The sequence below is a fragment of the Arvicola amphibius genome, chromosome 4 (genome assembly GCF_903992535.2).
Source record: "Arvicola amphibius chromosome 4, mArvAmp1.2, whole genome shotgun sequence".
In the NCBI taxonomy this organism is placed as follows: domain Eukaryota; kingdom Metazoa; phylum Chordata; class Mammalia; order Rodentia; family Cricetidae; genus Arvicola; species Arvicola amphibius.
The window spans coordinates 38,976,561-38,997,055 of NC_052050.1; the positions used below are offsets into that span (position 1 = coordinate 38,976,561).

The 20,495-nt window shown below is 47.5% G+C and overlaps 1 long non-coding RNA gene across 1 annotated transcript; it reads right to left on the reverse strand.

The window, feature by feature from the left end:
* Positions 1-14,706: 14,706 nt before the first annotated feature.
* LOC119813360 lies at positions 14,707-20,080 on the reverse strand. Its single transcript, XR_005285173.1, has 3 exons — positions 19,829-20,080; positions 16,364-16,523; positions 14,707-14,796 (listed from the first exon to the last, which is right to left on the reverse strand). It is a non-coding gene; the product is annotated as an uncharacterized LOC119813360 (long non-coding RNA).
* Between the last annotated feature and the right edge of the window lie 415 nt (positions 20,081-20,495).

The following is a 20,495-nucleotide window of genomic DNA, read 5'->3' on the forward strand; positions in this document are numbered from 1 at the left end:
CTCTACTCCTCCCCACCCCACTGGGTCCTGGCTTAGGTTAATCAAATGCAAACAAAGGGAAGCAGGAATAGTTTAGCATATGTACATCCCATGCAAGATTCGGATATGCTTCAACTGAAATTTTCTATTTGTCTGACATTCACTGTTTTGCATTTCATTTGACAACCTGGCCTTGACTGCTTCTCCCTCCTGCCCTGGGGAGGTCCCTTAGAACTACTCCCTACCTCAAAGGTACAGCCACAAATCCTGTCCTAAACATCAGTGAATAAGGATGAGGAGCCATGTTTCGTAATACATGCGAGTGGTTTCAGCATCTGGAAAGCTAGAAGTAGGATTGCAGCATCAGGGCCAGCATGATCTACACAATGGGTTCAAGGCTAGCCTTGGCTACGGACCTAGACTCTGTCTCAAAACAATAACAAAACAACCTCATAGAACAGCAACCCCATCTCCCCATAATGTGCAGATTATGGTAACTGTCAGCTTTGGGACGTTCCTGGGGGAAGTTCAGCAATCAATAATTGTTCCCACCGCTAAGAAAGATACACATCTGTGACCATGTTCATACCTCAGTGGAGAGGAGAGGCCTAGAATGGTCACCAGTCCTGCGATGCTCTCCTAGGGCCTCCTGATGCCCTTCAAGTGCTCTGCCCACCCTCCCACTTCTCTAAGCAGCCATTATAGCATCGGTTTTTTTTCCAGGAGGCAAGAGTGGGGACAGTTACAGTAGTCAAGGAGGGGGTTACCTAAGGCACACTCAACCTCTCCTTCCGCCCAGGTAGGTACTTCCTTGTACCCATGTTCCAGACTCTGAGAAGGATTGCTCCTTGCTGCAAGCACCACGGCCAAGGAGTAACCTTGCAGACTGCCAGCAGATGCGTTTCAAGATGAGAGCATATGGGCCTAGAGGTTGCAGGTAGGACCCCCCCCCCCCCCGTTAATGACTCGGGTACTTCTGCACTGTACAGTGCCCCCTTCCTGAATGAGTCCAGATGTGGCATAGCGATGCTCAGAGGAAAAGGCTGAGGGTCTACTCAGTGGGCACGGATGACCTATCCCAACAAGCACTGCAGCTGGATACTGGAGGTGACTGGTACAGAGTCTGACCCTGACTGTCCAGGCAGAGTTGATGAACCTTCACTGTCCCCACATCTTCAAAAGAGGCTAGATTCACTCTAGAGGCCCAGAGGACAGACGCAGGCCTGGTGGGTGGAAGGACCTGGGTACATCTACCCAGAGGCAGAGGGAGAATTCTAGCCTCAGTATTTTGTGTTACTTGGTAGGAGTAGCTTGCCTTCTCTAACCCCAGCACCCTAATAGATTATATCTGAGGATCTTTCTAACACAGAGTGGAGGGCAGAGGTCCTTTGGCTGAAGTCACAAGGAACAAGTTGAGGTCAGAGACAAAGCCTAACTTTTCTGTGTGTTTTTTCTTAGTCCCCTGTCTTGTTTCATAAAGATGTGTGTTTTGCTGAGAGTGCAGAGAAGAAGGGAATACATCTACTCAAAGCTCAGTTCCCAAGTCCCTACCTCCAGGCTGTCTCCACAGCATTGGCCTTTTTTGCCCATTTTGTCACACAAGCCTCCCTCCCCCTGACGTGATTTCCTAGAGCAGGCCACATGGCTGTCAAGATCTTCTCCATTTCCTCCGACAGATGTGCCTAGCCTACTGGCTGCCATTGCCCCACACGCCGTCAACCGAGCCTCACTCCCCACTCCCCCGTGTACCTTATCTTTCCCTAAGATCCTTCCCCTGGCCTGTGAATCCATATCTGTCACTTAAATCCCAACCTCTACTACTCATCTTTGAAGATGTGGCCCCTTTGTACAATAAAGACATCTTTCTACAACCTTCTAACCTCTGTAACTCCCTCTATTCCTCCATGCTCAAGCCCTGTTACTCACTCTCATTACCTCCTTCTGTCTGTTATGCGTTTCGCATGATCTCTGTCTCCTCCCCATCTCTTACTCAGCCATAGGCCAATTCATCTTTGTCTCTTCAGCTCCCCGTATACACATGGGGTACTCAAGGCTCCTCTCTTCCTCCCTGACTTGGCTTTTAAGTCCACTCTCAGGGTACCATCTCTGCCTCCCCACTGCAGGACAGTTCTCTCTGTATTCTCTCTCCCTGGTGATCTGCTTCATGGAAAAACACCATCTGTAATTTCAATATAAACTTGTCAACATCTGTGTTTTTGTTGCCACTCCTGAAATACAAGCTCCAGGGGCTTTGCTTTGTTCAATACTGCATTCTCAGTGCCAGGACTGGACTTTGTACACAAATGCTCATTGACTGAACAAGGGACTGTTGGTGTCTAGAGAATATTTATTGTTTTGCTAAGTCTATGCACGCGCCGTCTCCCTCTCTCCTTTGAGAGACCACCCTTCCCGTTCCATCTGCGTGGTTGGTTAGGTCTGTGCTCTTTCCAGGCACAGGGCCAGGGCCAGAATCACACAGCCTATCAGAGCATTTGTTTGCCCTCTGGAAATGCACATGGTGCCAGACTGGTTCTGGGAGCCCCAAACCTGAGGTGCTTGCTGTCAAGGAGGTAGGATACCAGCCGTTGTTTCCAGTAGGAAAGTCTCTGGGAATGACCCCCTCTTAGAGGGAAGTCCATTAAGAGCTGGATAGAGAGCTAGGTGGTGGTGGTGCATGCCTTTAATCCCAGCACTCAGGAGGCAGAGGCAGGGAGATCTCTGTGAGTTTGAGGCCAACCTTGTCTACAGAATGAGTTCCAGAACAGCCAGGGCCTGTTACACAGGGAAACCCTGTCTTAAAAAACAAACAAGCAGAGCTGGATAGAGGTAAGTTCTTGACAACAGCCTTGAAACATCTGGATCCAGATGTGTCTGAAGCCCCCACTGCACTTAGCAGACACACTAGCCTGTAAATCACATGGTCTGTGTAAGCCAGTTTGAATCATGACATCCTCTATTTGGAAAAGTTCTCATTCACACAGATAAGACAAATCATCGGTCATCTCTCAATTCTCATCTAGCATCTAGAAGAGTTTGGCATGCACTAGGTACTCAATAAATGATTTTGGGTAATAATATCCAGTGCTAGAAAGACGTGAGCTGTCTCTGAAGCTCTTACACTTTCCTCTGTTTTCTTTCCTGATGAGTGTTGAGTCTGGAAGCAAGGAATATGGACAGAGTCTCAGAGGAGGAGATTTAGCTGCTGTACTTCTTTTTCTTTTCTCCCTCCTCTTTTTTCTTCCTCCTCCTCTTCCTCCTCCTCCTTTTCTCCCTCCATCTCTTCCTGCACCTCCTCCTCCAAATACCTGTTGAAGAGGCCAATGCCTCTCATCTGCACCCTTCAGGTCCCCTGCATTCTTGTCTTCTCTTTCAGTTCATCGTTACGATGTTTTACAATTTATCATCCCAAACCGGTTCATGTCCTAAATCTCAAAATAACCTGGGCAAGCGTGCCTGTTAATGACTGAACGACAGCACTGGGTCTCTAGGCTTGAAGTTATCCACCCTGCCACACTGCGTATACGAACTGTTCAGGTTTGTATTACACTCCATAGAGGGAAAGGATTCAGAGTGCCTAGAAAAGTTCCCCAATTCCCATCTCACTCTCATGACTGTGGGAAGCAAGATACCATGTTCTGGAGACAGCTAGTACAGGCATGCTGTGGCAGTCTCCTTTGGGTTCTCCTGGTGTTGGTGGGACATGGACCAACTGTTCAAAGGAAAACTGTTTAGTCATCAAAGATTTCAAACATAATTGGAGGTAGAAAAAAGAATCAAATGCTTCACCACATGCCCATAAATAAACCCCAATAAATTCTTGGCCATCCCTGTTCCATCTCTCTATCCACCCACTCCGTCCTTCCTTCCCACATTCCCACCTCCATTACTTTCAAGTGTTTCACTTTATATGGAAATGTGTTAATATGCATTTTTAGATGATAAGACTTTTTAAAAGATATATCCGTTCCGCTGCTAGCACCTCACTGGAGCAAGTCATTCCAGTAATGACTTCCAAGGAACCAGACTCTTGGTCTAACACCCTTGAGGACTCCCCTCTGGCACTCATTTGAACTTGATTGACAAGATGACTTCCTTTGACCAATGAGACAAAAAAAATTATAGTACAAGGCAGAGGCACCCGCTCACTGGGGCCTTCTTGCTTTTGCTGCTTGTTGTGGATGTTCCAATATTCATGTGATGGTGCAAAGAAGCACAGGATGGCTTCCTTGGGAATAAAAGTCCAGGGATAAAATAGCTTAAATGGATAGATGACTATATTGAGGGATAGATGTCAGATATGTAGAAAGATGGCCAGCGATAACAGGTAGATAAGTAGGTGATAAGCAGATAAATGATAGACAGATAAAGAATTGATAATAAATGATAGGTAGATAGATGATAGAAGTGATAGATAATAGATCAAATATAGGTGATGATGTTAGATGGATAGGTGATAGGTAAAGAAATTCTTGAGTTGTTAAGAGCTTTTGCAACTATTGCGGAGATGTGTAGTTCAGTTCCCAGCACCATGTCAGGTGGCTCAAAATCACCTGTAACTTCAGTTCCAGGGGATCCAACACCCTCTTCTGGCCTCTGCACCCATGTGCATGCACAGCAATAACTAGTAAAAATAAATCTTTAGATGACAGAGCCACCAGTGTTGAGGCTCTATATCTATGCAAGATCATACCACACTATGTAGGACAGACAGGAGCCAGTCCAGCTGATGTCTGCTTATGTATGTGACTCATGGTATCATGGAGGAGCAAAAACAGTTGTCCATTTAAGCTAGTAAGTTTGGGGTGGCTTTTAAGGCAGCAGTAGTAGTTGATGCAGATACCAGAAGGTGAAGAGTAGTTCCTGAGTTTCATCGAATAGCTAGCCCAAACTGAAATGCCCCTGATGGCCTCATAGACTTTTCCTTCTTCAGTTTTTCTTGTCACTACCAGAAATCACATGGTATTTTCAGCCTGGCCAACTGGCATATCTCTTACGTCTTCTTTAATACATAATTTCTCAGGCTTGTAGATTTCCCCTACAATCTGATCTTGCCAAATGCTGTGGTCCTTTGTAATGTGTTCTTATGTCTCCAGATTTCCTGTGAGTAAAAAGAAAGATCAGTCTGAAAGTGTAATCAGATTAGGGCTTGATTTACTATCCCCAAGGCCACTACATGGTGGCCTATGTTCTCCCTTAAGGATTATTGATTAGTGTTTGTCTTTCCTTGAGCTAGTAATTCATTAGCTGTCACAAAACGATACAGCAAAGACCCACCCTCTAGTTTACTATTGATTACTTATTTGTCACCAACGTCATTGTTATGATCATCACCAACATCATCATCTCCATCACCACCATCACCATTATTTTTGATTTATTAGTAATGTAGAACACATGCACAATTCTTTTTCCCTTAAAGAATCACCTCTGGGTCTTGTGGCAAAGGCTTATAATCCCAGACATTTTGGAGACAGGCTGGAGGAATTAAAGTTTAAGGCTAGCCTGGGCCACGTATCAAGATCCTATCATAAAAAATAAAGAGCAACAGAGGTCTGGGAAGAGAACTCATGGGTAGAGCCGTTGCCTAGCATGCATGAGGTAGTAGGTTCAAATCCTAGCATCCCTGCTCAAAAGCAAGCATAGATACCCAGAGACAGCAGGATCAAGGTTTGGTTCACTCTATTTTTGCAAGTTCTCAGAATAACATCTCTCCTTCAGATACCAAGACAGTTAATTTTAGTCTTTGCATATCGTTGCGAACGTGTGGATTTAAACATCTTGGGGTGTTTTTAGCATGGTGCAATTGTTGTCATCATTGATGCTGAAACAATACTACCTCTGACCAGTGGAAGCCTGGCCAGCCAGCTGCCTTGTCACTTCGACCCCAATTCTTGAATCATCTTTCGTAGTTTTCTCGTTTCTGGCTTACAGATACCCTGGCTTCGTCTTATACTTAGTCATTTCTTAATTTTAGAATGAGCTTTTTTTTTCTTGCTAAGTCTGGTGGTTCAGACTTATAATCCCAGCTACTTGAGAGGCTGAGGCAGGAGAATCACAAGTTAGAGGCCTACCTGAGCCATCGTGGGTTTAGGGCCACTGGTCAATTTAGTGATATCCTCTCTCAAACAGTAAAAAAGAGGGTTGGGGGTGTGGTTAAGCCATAGAATTCCCACCTAATTTGTACAGGGCTCTAGGTTAATCCCTAGTACACACACACACACACACACACCCCAAAGGAAGAAAGGAAAAGGAAGAGAAGGTAGTACACACACACACACACACACACACACACACACACACACACACACACACACCCCAAAGGAAGAAAGGAAAAGGAAGAGAAGGCAAGGACCTTTTCTCCAAGGGTACTCTTTGCCTCTTTTGCCCTGTCACACAAGATGCCTCAGAGGCTAACTGTGAGGGAAAAAGGGTTGATGGATTTTCTATTAGGAACAGAAAAGCCTGAAAATTTCCAGAAGGTCAAATTACTTGGCATAGATTTGTGTTTTTCCCTGAGATAAATTTGGAAAATTTGACCATGTAAGAGCATACCATTTATTGCATCTGCAAAAAGCAGTGGCCACAAGAGGTGACACAGCTTCATGAATCACATTTTCTGTGATAATTGAGACGGAATCTCACTCTTGTTACTAAAGGGGCCCAAAACATTGTGATTTCTGAGCTGGATGAGTCTGCATCCCCGAGATCCATGGATGTGCAGATCTGCCGAGCAGAGTGTGGGGTCGAAGTTCCCGCTGAGCCTTGGAACTAATCTGTCCACATGGAAAGGCTGAGCAGAGGTGCTGGGGGGGGGGGGGCACATGTGTGCTACAATCTGGCTTGTGGTGCTCCAAGGATGTGCGAAGAATGGCGCTCACATAACTTTTCCCAGCACATTTTGACATTAAAATGAGATGGTGACACAGAGCTGCAACTGGCTCCATTCTGGGTGGGTCATCTTCTTTGTCTTTTCCCACCATGCTAAGAACGTAACTGTACACAGACCTTTCTCTTTATCCTTTAGCTCTTTATCCAAATTAACACATGTGTCAGAAAGCTCTGTTGGGCTGGGGAGATGGCTCAGTAGATAAAGTGCCATGGAGTTCTGTCTCCTGACAGTAGCTTTGGGTCCACAGACACAGGTAAATGCTGGGTGTGGCAGCCTACCTGTGATTCCAGACTCAGCAGAGATGGGATATCTAGAGCAAGATGGTGAGCTCTGGATTTGAATGAGAGAGCCTGCCTCAATGAATAGGTGGAAATGGTCCTGGACGATTCATGCCATTAGCCTTGTGTCTCAACATGCATGCATACACACATGTACATTCGTTTACACTCACACATGTGCCGATGCACACAGTAAACATGCATACACAAATGAAAAAAATAGAAAGAAAGCTGTCAGTTCTCATAGACACTCTTTCTCTCTTTGTGTGGGTATATGTATGTGCGTGTATGTGTGTGTGCGTGGGTGCGTGTGTACGTGTGTGTGTAAACTTTTGGTCATGTTCTCCAGGTTTTTGAAGTGGACCTGATATTTGTTCCCGTTGTGGCCCAGGGCTGAGATCCCTGACCTCACACCCTGGATGATGGCGCTGCACCGCAGTGCTGGATCATGCTGAGCACGTTCTGTGTGTTGGCCTCTGTTCTAAGCAGACGTGCATGTCTCTATCAATTCAAGACATAGCCAGCTCTCTTCCAGCTCACACAGTGACTTGCTAACAGAGCTTCTTGGCATTGCTTTTGCCTCCTGTTGTGGTTGGCTCTACAGACATCCAGGGGAAGCTTTAGAAAATATGAGCTAGATCATGTCACTCCTCAGAGGCCTTCCATGACTTTCTGTAATACTGTGAATGGCAGTTAAAACCCACTGGTCTGCAAGCTCCTCACTGGATGGCACCTCCACATTAGCCACCCCAGCTTCTCAGTGAGCCCACCCTCAGCTCTGTCAACCTTCCTCTCAGAGTCTCTGCTTATGCTGTACCCTTTGCCTGGATGGCTCCCTTCAGCCCACTGCTTCCCATTTTTACCCAGATGTCACTTCCCTGACAAGGCTTCCCTCATCATTCCCTATGGAGCAACTCCCTCCATCCCCTCAGTTTCTAGACCTTTTCTCCTCGGCATTTCCATCAACTGCTACCGTGCACAGTTTCTTCATTATCATCTGCCTCTGCTTCCTGCAATGGGAAGACTTGACAATGCCACCTTTATCTGTATCCCGAGCTCACAAGACAGTGACAGGCACACAATGATCAGTACGTATGAGCTGAGCATGGTGGCTCTTAACTTCACAGCCTCAACGATGCCACTTTCTCTGGCTTTGCAGATGAAGAAGTAAAGACAGAGCTTCCACCCTCCATAACGGACATGGTCCAGGATCTCACAGCCAATAAAGAGGAAGGTGGATGGTCCCATCAAACTACCAGTGGCCACCGAAGCTGTGGGCCATGGGCTAGGCCTATGCTCTTCTCCTTTCTGCCACAGCATCTTCAAAGGGATTCCTTTTCTCTCTGCAGCATCTTTAACTACCTTGGATCTGCCAGACAGGTATTTGCCTCTGCCTCTTTGTCATGGAATTCTAGCTACACAAAGCAAAAGGCAGCCGGGTTTGCCCTATAACCTCCACTGTGAGCAGCCCACTCCGTATGCACAGGGTCCTCTGCTTGTTAGCGTGTCCCAGCCTGGGTCTGCTCCTGTGCCGCGTTGCCACAGGACACTAGGTGGAAGACGTAGAATGTTAAAAAGTCACCCCTGAGACATTTCACATCTCCATCCCAGAGATCTTGGAGGTGAGAGGTCAGAGGGAAGAGGGAGCCAGAGAGGAATGGCCTCACTGGGTCACCATTTCGATTCGATGCTCTCATCTTAACAGCGCCACATCAAAATGCCCACACTGACCTTCCTTTCCCATTCTACTTTTTTATTTTCACTCTCTAAACCCTACTTCTAGGTTTCTACTCAGAAACAACATTGATTTGTTATGTACAGTTTCGTGGATCACGATGAATGTAGCGTGTCTCACCTCTACCTTCCCAATCATGGAACACAGTATGTCCACCGCTCCCCAGTGCATCCTTTGAGCCCTCCCTTTCCAGCTGCCTCCTGCTGGCAATCCCCAGTAGCTTACATACCCCTCTTGTATTCCTTTGTCCAGAATGTCTCAGAAGCGGAAGCGTATGATGTATAGCTTTTTGGGTCAGGCTTGGACCACTTAGTGAAATGCCCTTGAGATTCATCTCGGATCTCAAGAGTGCCTCACTTTCTATAGCTGAGGGGTTTTCTATTATATGGGTGAGCTACAGTTTTCCCATGCTTTCGTGGAAGGGCGCTCAAACTGTTATCACATATCTATTTAAAATAATGGATAAAATAGCAACAAACACTCTTGGGGAGACTTTGAGATAAACACAAGGTTTCCCATTTCTTGGGTGACTAAGTATAGAGTAACTGGGTCACGTGAAGAAGGCTTTAATGCTATAAGAAACTGTCAAGTTTGCTTTGTGACACATTCCTGACATGGGTCTCACCGGCACTTCATATGCTATCTAGAAAAAGCAATTCTAGGCGTGCCATAGCAGCTGGTGTTGGGGGGGAGCACGTGCGTGCTTCCCGATCTCCCCTGTATCTGTATGGAGGCTGTGTCCAAATGCCTTTATAGCAGAGCTGCTGCCTCTTCTGTCTGTGTTAGACTGTTGGATACCCCAAGTACCCCGATGCCTTCTCTGGGGATCCGAGGGATGAGCGCTGATTTAACATGGCGCTTGCAGGAACCTTGGCTGTGTGTTGGAAAGCTGGGAGTGAAGGGATGTTATCTAGAACCAAGAACCATAGCAGCTGTATTCTAATTTTAGTAACTGAGAAAATTCTTCCAGGCTGTCTAGTCCAATCCCATTTTCTGCTTCTTAAAAGGGAGACAACTGAAGCCCAGAGGGGTAGTGCTTTTCTCGCATCTTACAACTAGACGGCTGGTGAATTAGATCGAGAACTTCTACCAGCTAATTTGATTTTCCGAGGTCCCAAGATCTTGTTACTGTAGACCTTAGGGGCTGTGCAAGCTGCGGTCCTGGTCCCTGATATGGTTTGGGAGAGAAAGGGAAGCAAGGCAGGAACTTTTAAGGAAGAGAGATACATGTGGCTGTCCTAGCGGCTTGAAACCCCAGAGGAAACAGAAGGAAGACGGTGTTGGTTAAGCCAAGATTCTAGGAGGGAGGGCACCTCAGGGCCCAGCTGGAAAGGAAGCCCAGTATTCAAGTTATGAGTGTGTGATTTCCATCTCATGAGAAGTATGACATGCTTAGTGTGTTCACAATACACGGGCCAGTGGTCACCTTCCCCATTTGGTAATAGACCCATGAGTCTCCAAATGAGTTTCTGTTTAGTTGGCCTTATGGTTCTTTCTAGCTCTGTTTTGACTATGTTTTCTCTATTGCCTTGTTTTCTGGGCCTCTCTAGTGGGGAGCACCTTGGTGACCCCTCTTTCGGTCCACACTGCTGCTGCCAGAGCTTAAATCCAGCAAGCAGCTTCTCGGATTTGCTTCGAGTTGAAATCAATATTTGCTGAGAAGAATGCATCTTAATTTCAGCGGCCAGTTCTCTGGGCGAGAATTGCTCTAAAACAAACCTCCAAACCCACAGACTTAATGCGTCCTACTTCAGTTGTTTAGTAAATCTCCCAGTACAGAGAAAAATCCATTAGTCACCAGGCAGGGCTGAGTGGGGGAAGGGAGCAGAGTGGCAGCTTCAAGGAGGTCCCAACAACAAACAGAGATGGCACTTTGAACCCCAGGGACAAAGGTGGATCCTTAGCTGTGTCCTTGGACCCAACCCAGGACTTCTCCAGTCTGCTACAAGCTAACCAGAAAGTCACTGATAGACAGCCACTCACAGAACACGGGAAGCATCTCAAGCCCCCATTCCCGGTGCCTGCCTGAGGAAATGTTTTCTAATTGCCAGCTGTCCCATTCTAAATCTACAAAGAGGTGATCGATTTTTTTTTTCCTTCATCAGGACCTGGGGAAAGCAATCATTTACCTCAGAACACAGACTTTAATGAATCTGTGGAAAAGGTGAGGTCACCCTGATTACATCTGCCTCTGACACCTGGGACGGCTCCATGTGCTCTTAGGACTCCCTAAGCTAGGAGGGCTCAGGATCCGGTTTCCTTCCCTGCTTCCTGAACTCTGCTGAGTCAGACCGGATCCTGGAGATCCTCCACCTGACAGGCAGGAGACGGGGGCTTAGGCTCAGCTGTGGTAAAAATTATGGCATGGTAACAGGACCCCTAAGAGAGAATGGAGGACTCTTGACTCCCGACAGACAGTGGCAGAATCCAGCTTTGCCTCTTCCCGACATTATGTCTAGGCTTCATCTCTTTGTGCTCAGACTAGTATTCCTCTAGAATAGTGACAGACAGAGTGTAGGGGGTGGGTGAGACAAGGTGACAAGGACGACCACTTTAGAATCTATCTCAGTTTGTTTCGTCTCCGTCACGGGTTGAATATTGTTTGTTTCATAATGAAAAGCAGACAGAGAAGGGGAAGGAGGATCCTAGGCAAGGCTGAGAATTTGCAGGAGACGGAATGGGGGAGCTTTCTATGGTCAAATGGGGGAGATAGAACTGAGATCAGTAGACAGGAGCAGGAACCCAGCGATTGCTGGGAAAATAAGCTCTTTTGCCCCAGGGAGTTTCAGCTCCAGATACAACTGTCTATGCTCAGCTTAGTCTATCTCAGAATTCTGGGAAGTTGGAAGGGGTAGCCAACACTCAGAGAGGGACAATCAGCTGAAAGCAGAAGAGTCCTAGCCATGGGTCTCCAGACTTCAGTTCCCAGGCTTTTCTCTCGTGGTCCGGTCCCTCCTTCGCTCGCCTCTTTCTGTAGTTGGTCCAGGGCGCCCATCAGACAGGGAGGCAGAACACTGAGGTGGTGTTAATGAAGGGGGAAGGAGGGAGCAGAGAGGAAGAGGTATTTTTACCTTGAATTATTTTTATTAAATGTCACAACGACTTCGCAGCACTTGGGATCTGAGTAGACAAATCAATGAAAATAATTATAGCGAACATCCTGCCTTTCCACTCCCCTCCCTGTCAGCCTCTATAGCTCCCTGGGCTGGCGAAGAAGCAGGTTGCCTGTGCTTGCACGCCAGCCTGGGGAGGAGGAGCAGGACCGGCCCCTCTCTGACCTCAGTCCCTTCTTTACTTTGTAGCAGCATGCAGGTTGGCCTGGCCCAGGGCTGGCATCTCAGAGGGAGGAACTACGCTAGCAACAGCAGGAGGAAGGAGCCAGAGGCCAGAGAGAGACAGGTAACTCCTACAAGGACCTAGATACTGGAAAGGAAGCTTTTATTTTATTCTTAGAACCCATTTATGGTTTAGAAATAATCCTAAGAAGACTAATATTTCTAGTCAGGTGATGAGATTAATCAAAGCCACATGAGTGAAGTGTGCAGGAATGAATCCATCCATCTGTGCATCAAGCACCCACACATCCCTCCATCTATCCATCCATCCCTCCATCCATTCATCTATGCAGCAAACTTTTCTCTATCCATCTTACCATCCAGCCATCCAGCATCCATGCAGCACACAGCCATTTATCCACCCACAAGCCAGCCAGCCAGCCAACGTTCATTCACGCATGCATCCTTCCTCCCACTTATCCATTCATGCATTCCATGAGCTTTTTCTAAGACCCTGGAAGAAATTTGTCATGTAGAACTCCATATATTTTGCCACCAAGGAGTTGGCTGTGCATTGTGACATCTTTCGTGTCTCCTCTGAATTAATTGACTTCCTGGACCCCCTGGCTTCTGGTTGGGTCCATCCCACGGAAGCACAGGAGGTGAGCTGGAAGGAAGGGAGTGAGGCCAGGTATTCAGTTTCCCATTCAACTGAAGGGACTCCTTCAGCTAAAATGTATGGTTGCAGGTTGATGGCCATTTCCACATGTCCTTTTCCATACTTGGAGGAACTGGGAAACTCCTTCCAGGAAGAGGTGCCTGTGGGTACCTGCTCTCAGGTACTTCCACATTCCTTTGGCATCCCTGGCTCTGTTTTTATCTTTGCAATGTCCCAGGTGCTTTCTGCTTCCTTGGGCTCTGGCTTCCTGCTGAGATTTACTGACAGCCTGCACCACCTGGTCTGAGCCTGACATTTCATCTCACTGAGTCTCAGATCCTTCATGGGTGTAGTGAGAGCATGAGATCTTTGCTCAGGCAGAACCAGAGGTGGCATAGTTGACTTAGAGGCAGGGCAGGGGAGGGTGGGGTAGAATCCCAACTATCAAGCACAGAGCCAACCCTCTTCACTATTTGCTAAAATCTGGGGCTCTAATGCTGATGACCTGAGCATTTGGGGACCATGATAATAGAGGGCCACAATGTATTAAGATCTCCAAACATTATCCAGCATCTCGGGACACACCTGGTTGGGCTGGTGTGGGTACCTAGCCCTCCTCACTCAGGTGAGCTTGAGGTGTGTGGTTAGGGGCTGTCAGCATCCTGCTCCCTGTTGTGTTACAGCCTATCAGAAGCTGACTCTGTGGGTTCCCCTCACTGGCTGCAATCAAGAGGCACATGGTTGGGCATTGGTTGATGTTGTTAAGGGAGTCACTGTCACATTTCCTTCTTGTCTGAACAGATAGGAACTTGGAGGGGTGGGACCCAGAATTTTAAAAATTAGTTTTTTTTAAATGTGTTTGTGGGGGGGCAGATAGAGATAAAGATATAAACAGACAGAAACACACACACACACACACACACACACAGAAACAGAGACAGAGGGTGCGGTGGGGAGCACACATGCATTTAGGTGCCCATGGAAGATAAAAGTTGCAACCCCTGGAACTGGAGTTAAAGGAAACTAAGTCACCTAACATGGGTCCTAGGAACTGAACTCTCGGATCTTCTGAAAGATCAGTAAATGTTCATACTACTAAGCCATGCTGTGTAACCTCAGAAGGATGATTTTGTTGAGTGATCCTCAAATGTCAGACAATTTGCAAAGGAGGCCTTTCCTTTCCTCTCCCTGAAGTCCAGGCAGCAGGACTCTTCATCCCTGGATTCTAGGTGAGGCAACCTAGACAGAGAAAAAGAGAAAACTCACAAGGGATCCTCGGGGTTTTACTTCCCATGAGCAAACAATCTTCCCATACTGAGGGTGAATGGTGTGGGGCAGGGGCCATCAGCTTTATTTGGTAAGGCATTTACAGCTCTTTTGTGTCTTTTGGGACACAAAATTGAATTGTGTTCCTCCCTCCGGTGTCTTCTGCCTCACTCTCGTCCTCGGTTCACTCCATTTCAAATTATTTGCCTATTTGTTTTTTTTTTATTTCATGTGTGTGCATGTTTACTTCATGTGTGTGTATGTTTATCTTTGTACCATGCATGTGCAATGCTTGTGGAGGCTGGGAAAGTGTTGGATCTTCTGGAACTGGAGTGACAGATGCTTGTTAGCCTTAATGTGGGTGCTGGGAACCAAACAGTGTTCCCTGGGAGAGCAGTTGGTGCTCTTAACCACTGCTCCATCTCTCCAGCCCAACTCTTTCTTCCTTAATTTTTTTGTATTTTATTAGCATTTTTCTTTTATTTTTCATACTTACCACAGTTCCCCTCCCTCCTTTCTTCCCATGCCCCCAACTCATTCTTTCTTGACAAGAGTATATTTAGTCTCTTGATAGGCGCTGCTCAACCTTGCTTCCTTTCTCAGCTACCACATATTCTTTCCATGTTCCTCACAAGCCTCCTTGCTGCTGTAGCCTGCTCTGTCCTTTCAGGCCATATCCAGAAGAGGCTGCCAGACCACCTCTGGGTTGCTGGTTTCTGTAAGAATGAGGTGGTTCACCCATTCAGCAAATGTAACCAAGTCCCTGTCATGTGCAGGGCATGATGGAGTACCCTAGACACTATAGAGGGAACATTAAAACCAAAACATTAAAGCTCCCTTTGTGCTGACTAGTTTTATGTCAACTTGACACAAGCTAAAGTCATCTCAGAGGAGGGAACCTCAGTTGAGAAAATGTTCCAACAAGATCTGGCTGTAGAGTATTTTCTTAATTAGTGATTGATGGGGAGAGGGCCCAGTCTATTGTGGGTGGTGCTATCCCTGGACTGGTGGTCCTGGGGTCTATAAGACAGCAAGCTGAGCAAACCATTGAGAACAAGCCAGTAAGCAACACCCCTCCATGGCCTCTGCATCAGATTCTGCCTCCAGCTTCTAGCTCTGCTTGAGTTCCTGCCATGACTTCCTTCAATAATGTGGAAGCGCAAGCCAAATAAGTCCTCTCATCTCCTACTTGTTTTTGGTCATGGTGTTTCATCACAGCAATGAAACTCTAACTAAAATACCTTCTCTCGTGGAGGCTTCATCCAAATCAAATGAATGGCGGGCAATAACAAGCATATAGATAGTCAGTGTAATGGAAAAGAGGCAGGTTGGGGAGAGGGTTGTTGTGGGAGTTGCATACTGTTCAGGTCATCCATGAGAATGTAGGATTTAAGTTTAGATCCAAGGGGAAGAGTAAAAGGAGGGAGGCATGCATACTAGGATTTTTAGGCGTGAGAGTAGCTGGTGTTAAGGTCCCAAGGTAAGAGTACGCTGGGAATCTTCAAGGAGTATCAAGAAGATCAGTGTTTCTGGGGAGAGAATCAGAGGTGGACCAGAATTGACAAGGGCCTGGTCATGTTACCTTGGAGGCTGGAGTAAGGAAGTTTGGCTGCTCTGAGCATGAAGGGAAGGAACTAAAAAGTTGGAGCATAAAAATGATTGATCTGATTTTGATTTAAAAACATTGCCTTGCTCCCAGCAGAGATTAACTGAAGGGGAAAGAGGGAGAAGTGGCCAGGCCTCCTCTGCAGCACCTGCCTTTTGAGCCTCCTTTCCTTTCTTGTGGCCTTTGCTCATCTGCTGCCTGCCTCCCTCACCATGCCAAATCCTCAGAAATGAGTTCCCTTCCATGGCTATGGAGGGAGCCATTGGCTCTGTCCAAGGTCCTGAAGTCTCCTATGCAAGAATGGTGCACCCAGAACCCATCTGTCCCTGACCTATCTATCAGCTCTCAGCCCACTCATGGCTGGTGCATGCCAGATGGGTTTATCCAGCTATTTTCTGGAATTCCCCACCTAATATTTCAGGATTTAGCTAATCCAGGGTAATGAAATTTCTGAAGGCAAAACTATTGATAAAGAGGGATACTGTGTATTATGGCCAAGGGTGTACACACAAAACAAGGGACCCCTGAGGACAGTCAAGAATGAAAGCTGTGGCTACTACAGTACCAGCAGTGGCAGGGAGAGCCATCACCTGGCAAGGGGGTTCTACCCACTGAGGACCTGCTTCCAGTGTTACCAGTACCTGAGTGAGCTCTAATATCTTAGGCCAATTACTTACCTCGCCGGCTAAGCCTTGAGTGTCAGTCACAAAACGGAGAGAGCATTGTCTACTCCCGGGGATGTTCTTAGGGCTGGAGATACTAAAATGTGTCGCAGCAGGATGCCTGGCACAAACAGGTTCCAGAAACAGACGCAGACGAGAATAGAATGCAAAGGACCTGCGCAAGTGGGGCAAAGAATTCCACCTGAGTGTATGGCAGAAGCCTGTTGAAAGAGCTGGTCCTCCAAGGAGAGCTGGTAGGCAAAAATGGAAAGAATCCATGCATAAAGCCATCTAAACAAAGGCCCCTGAGACCTTTTGTTCTTGTGGGTTTTTTTTTCCTTTGCTATATTGCTCAAAAGCAAGACACTAGAGAAAAGCAGATCCCAATGCTTGCCCAGTTCTCGGCAGGTCCTAGGAACCTACCTAGTCTCTGTGTGGGGGATGCATGAGGAAGTGTGCATGCCTTCCTGACCTCTGCCCTGTGGGATGCCTCTCGCCACCTTTACCATGCCATTGGCAGCATCTTCCCTTCAGAGCCCAGGAGTAGGAGGCTTGAGAAGCACAGAAAAGCATCTTACAGCTGAAAGATGGGAGAAAGCATTGAGCATTAGAACAATCTGATAATCAACCCCCCAGGGCTAGACTGCAACAGTTCCAGGGACAGACTTGCTAGAAGCCAAGCATCTCCTCAAGTAGATTCACATCTAGCACCCATAAAGCCCAAATTCTTAGTGGTTCCTACAGAATACCGAAATGGATGATGCAGCTGCAGTCAGTGGTTCCCAAGGGCCCAGAGCGGTCTTGGCCAGGGTTGACCAGCTCCCACAAAACCAGAGTGTTCAGACACTCTTTAGTGCTGTTCTAGGCCTGACTGAGTTGCTAAGTTAATACCACTGCCTGGTTGCAACATGATACAAAACAAACTCTTCCCAAAACAATAGAAAAAAAAATCAAAAACTCTAATCAGGGAAAAGAAGCTGTGGGTGCTTATTAAAGTATCTGACATTGTGTATATAATATTTTTTTCAATGTCAGGCAACTTGCTAGCTTCCAAACGTGTGTGTTCTGGAATGTTTACAAATATAATCCTGTGCTTAGCAAATGGTTCTGCGGGCATGCTAGGGGGGAACTCCCATCTTAGGTGGGTGTCTAGCTTTTGAACTTCTCTCTGTCAGTCCAGTCCTGGGCTGGCTCACAGAGTAATTCATTTCAACCCTGTCCTTTCTGTCCCACTGGGACAGAATCGCCAGCTGGCTGCAGCACTTTGTATGGCCAGCTCTGCTCACGCAATCTTATTCCCAGGCTGACTTAAAACCTTGGCATACCCAACTCTGTCTAGATCATTCCACCCATCTTATAGTAGGGAAAGCTGAGGCCAAGAAGGAAAAGGTGCTGGTCTATGATATTGTTGGGAGGTCATTATGGGTTGTGCTGTTCATGGGATCGGCACGCAAGGAGGAAGTTGCTTCTAAATTTTGGAAAGAGCCAAGAACCAAACATCAGAGAACTATGGAGGAGAAGCACTCATTTTTACAGGCTTCTGAGTAAACAAGAGTGCCTGTCTGTCTCTGTACTCTCCTCAGGGCTTTGTAGAGAAATAGGCATAGATACCAGCTGCCTACTGCAGGGCTCTTGCCATAAGGTCTAAGCCATCCTGAGCTCCCCAGCCCTGGATGATTCTCTGCCCTTGGGTTTAAGGTCAGAGCCAGGGAACTCACCAGAGCAGAGGAAATCCCCACTGGGCTTGAGCTTTGCAATCTGCCTGCCGATCTTGGCTGGGTAACCCCGTAGGTCATTTTAATTTTCCTGAAGCTTTTGACTTTCCTTGGATCCTTAATCAGATAAGGGGATCTGGTGTGTGTGTGTGTGTGTGTGTGTGTGTCCAAGCTAGGCCTGGCTCACCCTTTTTCCTCCCCTTCCCTCTTCTTTTCCTTGCTTGCCCCCCCCCCCCCGATAATCATTTCCGTCTCTTCCAGAATGCTTAATGGAGTTTGGAGACAGAGGAAGGAAGGAAGGCTTCATCTCCAAGCAGGAGCCAGCCCTCGCTCCCTCTTCCTGTTGCTTGCAAAGTGCATTTAGCATTGGAGAGAGTGCATCTTGGGGGAGGGAAGGGACTCCTCCATTTGAAAATGGGCATTTTTGACACCTCCAGCTTTGTTGTCATTGGTCCCACCTAACTGGAGAGGCCAGTGCAGTCTGCAGTCTCAGTGGCAAACCAGCTTCAGACTGAAAGGAGGGAATGCATGGAGAAGCATGATTAGAAGAGGAGGGACACTGGTGGCTGTGTGAGCACCCAGGCAGTGCCAAGCAAGAAGGAGCCCAGGAGGGAGCCTCCGATAGTTCACCCCTGATACTTGTTGAAAAGCTGGGTCATCCCTTTTAGCCTATCTGCCTGGCAAAGCGCAGTCCAGCTGGTGACAGCAGCCTACTGGTGCCCAGACAGTGTGCCCACCCCCTCTGTTTTGGAGAGCTCCCAGCTACTGGGGCAGTGGGCATTCTTCTCAGGGCCAGGGTGCCGAGGTGGGGTGTATCCTAGTTGGGGGAGGGGAGATCCTCGCAGCAGAAGGAGAGGGAAATTGAATACTTTCCTGACTCTCGTTGTGTCAGGCATAGTGGTCTGTATACAATAGATATTTGATTAATAAGTACTTATGTTTCTGAACTGCATTTTCTGATAATGGCTCTGGACTGGACCTATCACCTGCTAGCCATTCCAGTGGAACCTATAAGCTTATCTGATACTCTGGGGTTAAGGGTAAGGGACTCTGATGGAGGCATAGGAGCATTTAAAATACAAGTTCAGCCTCAGCCAGGGGCTGTATAGAGAAGGAGGGGAACACAGACGTGATGGGCAACTGCTTGTATCTTCTAGAAACACGGGATAGTCACCCTCTATGGGGGCATCAAGGACCTGTCTGACCCTACCACCTACAGAGAAAGTGTCCTAAAATCTGGAGAAGAGTTGCCCATGGCTTTATGGCAACCAGTAACAGAGTCAGAAGGCAAAGGTCTGGTGAATCCCAGAACAGAGCTCTCTCAATGATAGAGGTGTGCTTTGTCTGGCCGGTGAAGACCTGGAGAGAACCCCTGTCCTGGCACAAAGGTGCACCAGGCAGGCTTGCACACAGAGATCCTATGGAAAGCGCGCATAGGGTTCTGAAAAAGAAATCACCTTGTCCCTTCCATTTTTAGCTTCTAGCCTTTAAGATCAACTTTTCCATTCATTCATTTACTCATTCACTCATTCATTTGTCTAGTGACTGTTTTGTGAGCAAGCACAGGAGTGGGGACCACCAAGGCCTTGCTGGAAGAAATTGATGATCTGCTGCCCTGGGTTGCCCATTGCTGCTTCCCCACCCCACTCCAGTCTCTGGCCCGTTGCCTTGGATTTGTGAGCATCCTGTCAGCCCACTAGACAATATTCCTGCTTCTTCATCTCCCTAGGGACCCTTCCAGAACTCTGTGGTCAACACTTCTTACCTGACTCAGCTTCTGAGTGGAGCCCAAACCCTTCTTCTGCAGTGGAACTGCAGGAGGCACGCAGTCAACACGTGGGGCTTCTTCACTGGCCATGATGTTAGCAGGGTGCCTTGGCTCAATGTCTGTCCTGCCTCTGGCTCTCCTACAGCCCATGCCTTTTCCTGCAGCTCTGGCCATTCCGAGAACAAGACGGAGTCTGTATGTCTCTGGGGAGGGCCATGGGAGAGTGCTCAGCTGCCCAGCAGTCATGCTCTGGCCATTAACCACCAGTCTGCACTTCGGTAATGAAAGGCCTGCCGGACCTCTGCTTGGAAGCTACTTCCTCTGAGATAAAGGCCCTTTCAGGAAGAGGGAAGGTGGGTGGGTCCTATCCTCTATTCCATTTCCAAACTCTGTGCTGCCACCCCACCCTACACCTACCTGCCCAAACCCCCACATCCCTCTACCCTACTCCATGACCATCTGCATCTCATCGGAGCCACAGCAAAGGCCTAAGGAGTGGTCACGCTTCTGTGAAGCCTTCAGCTCTAAGGAGAACAGCCAAGAAGAAAGGAATCTGGATTTAGATGCTCAAGGAATCCCCTTCTCTTTGCACGGTGAGCAGAAGCAGAGCTGCAGCAACACTGATGGAATGTCACACACCACCCATAATGTCATCTCGCCTTGG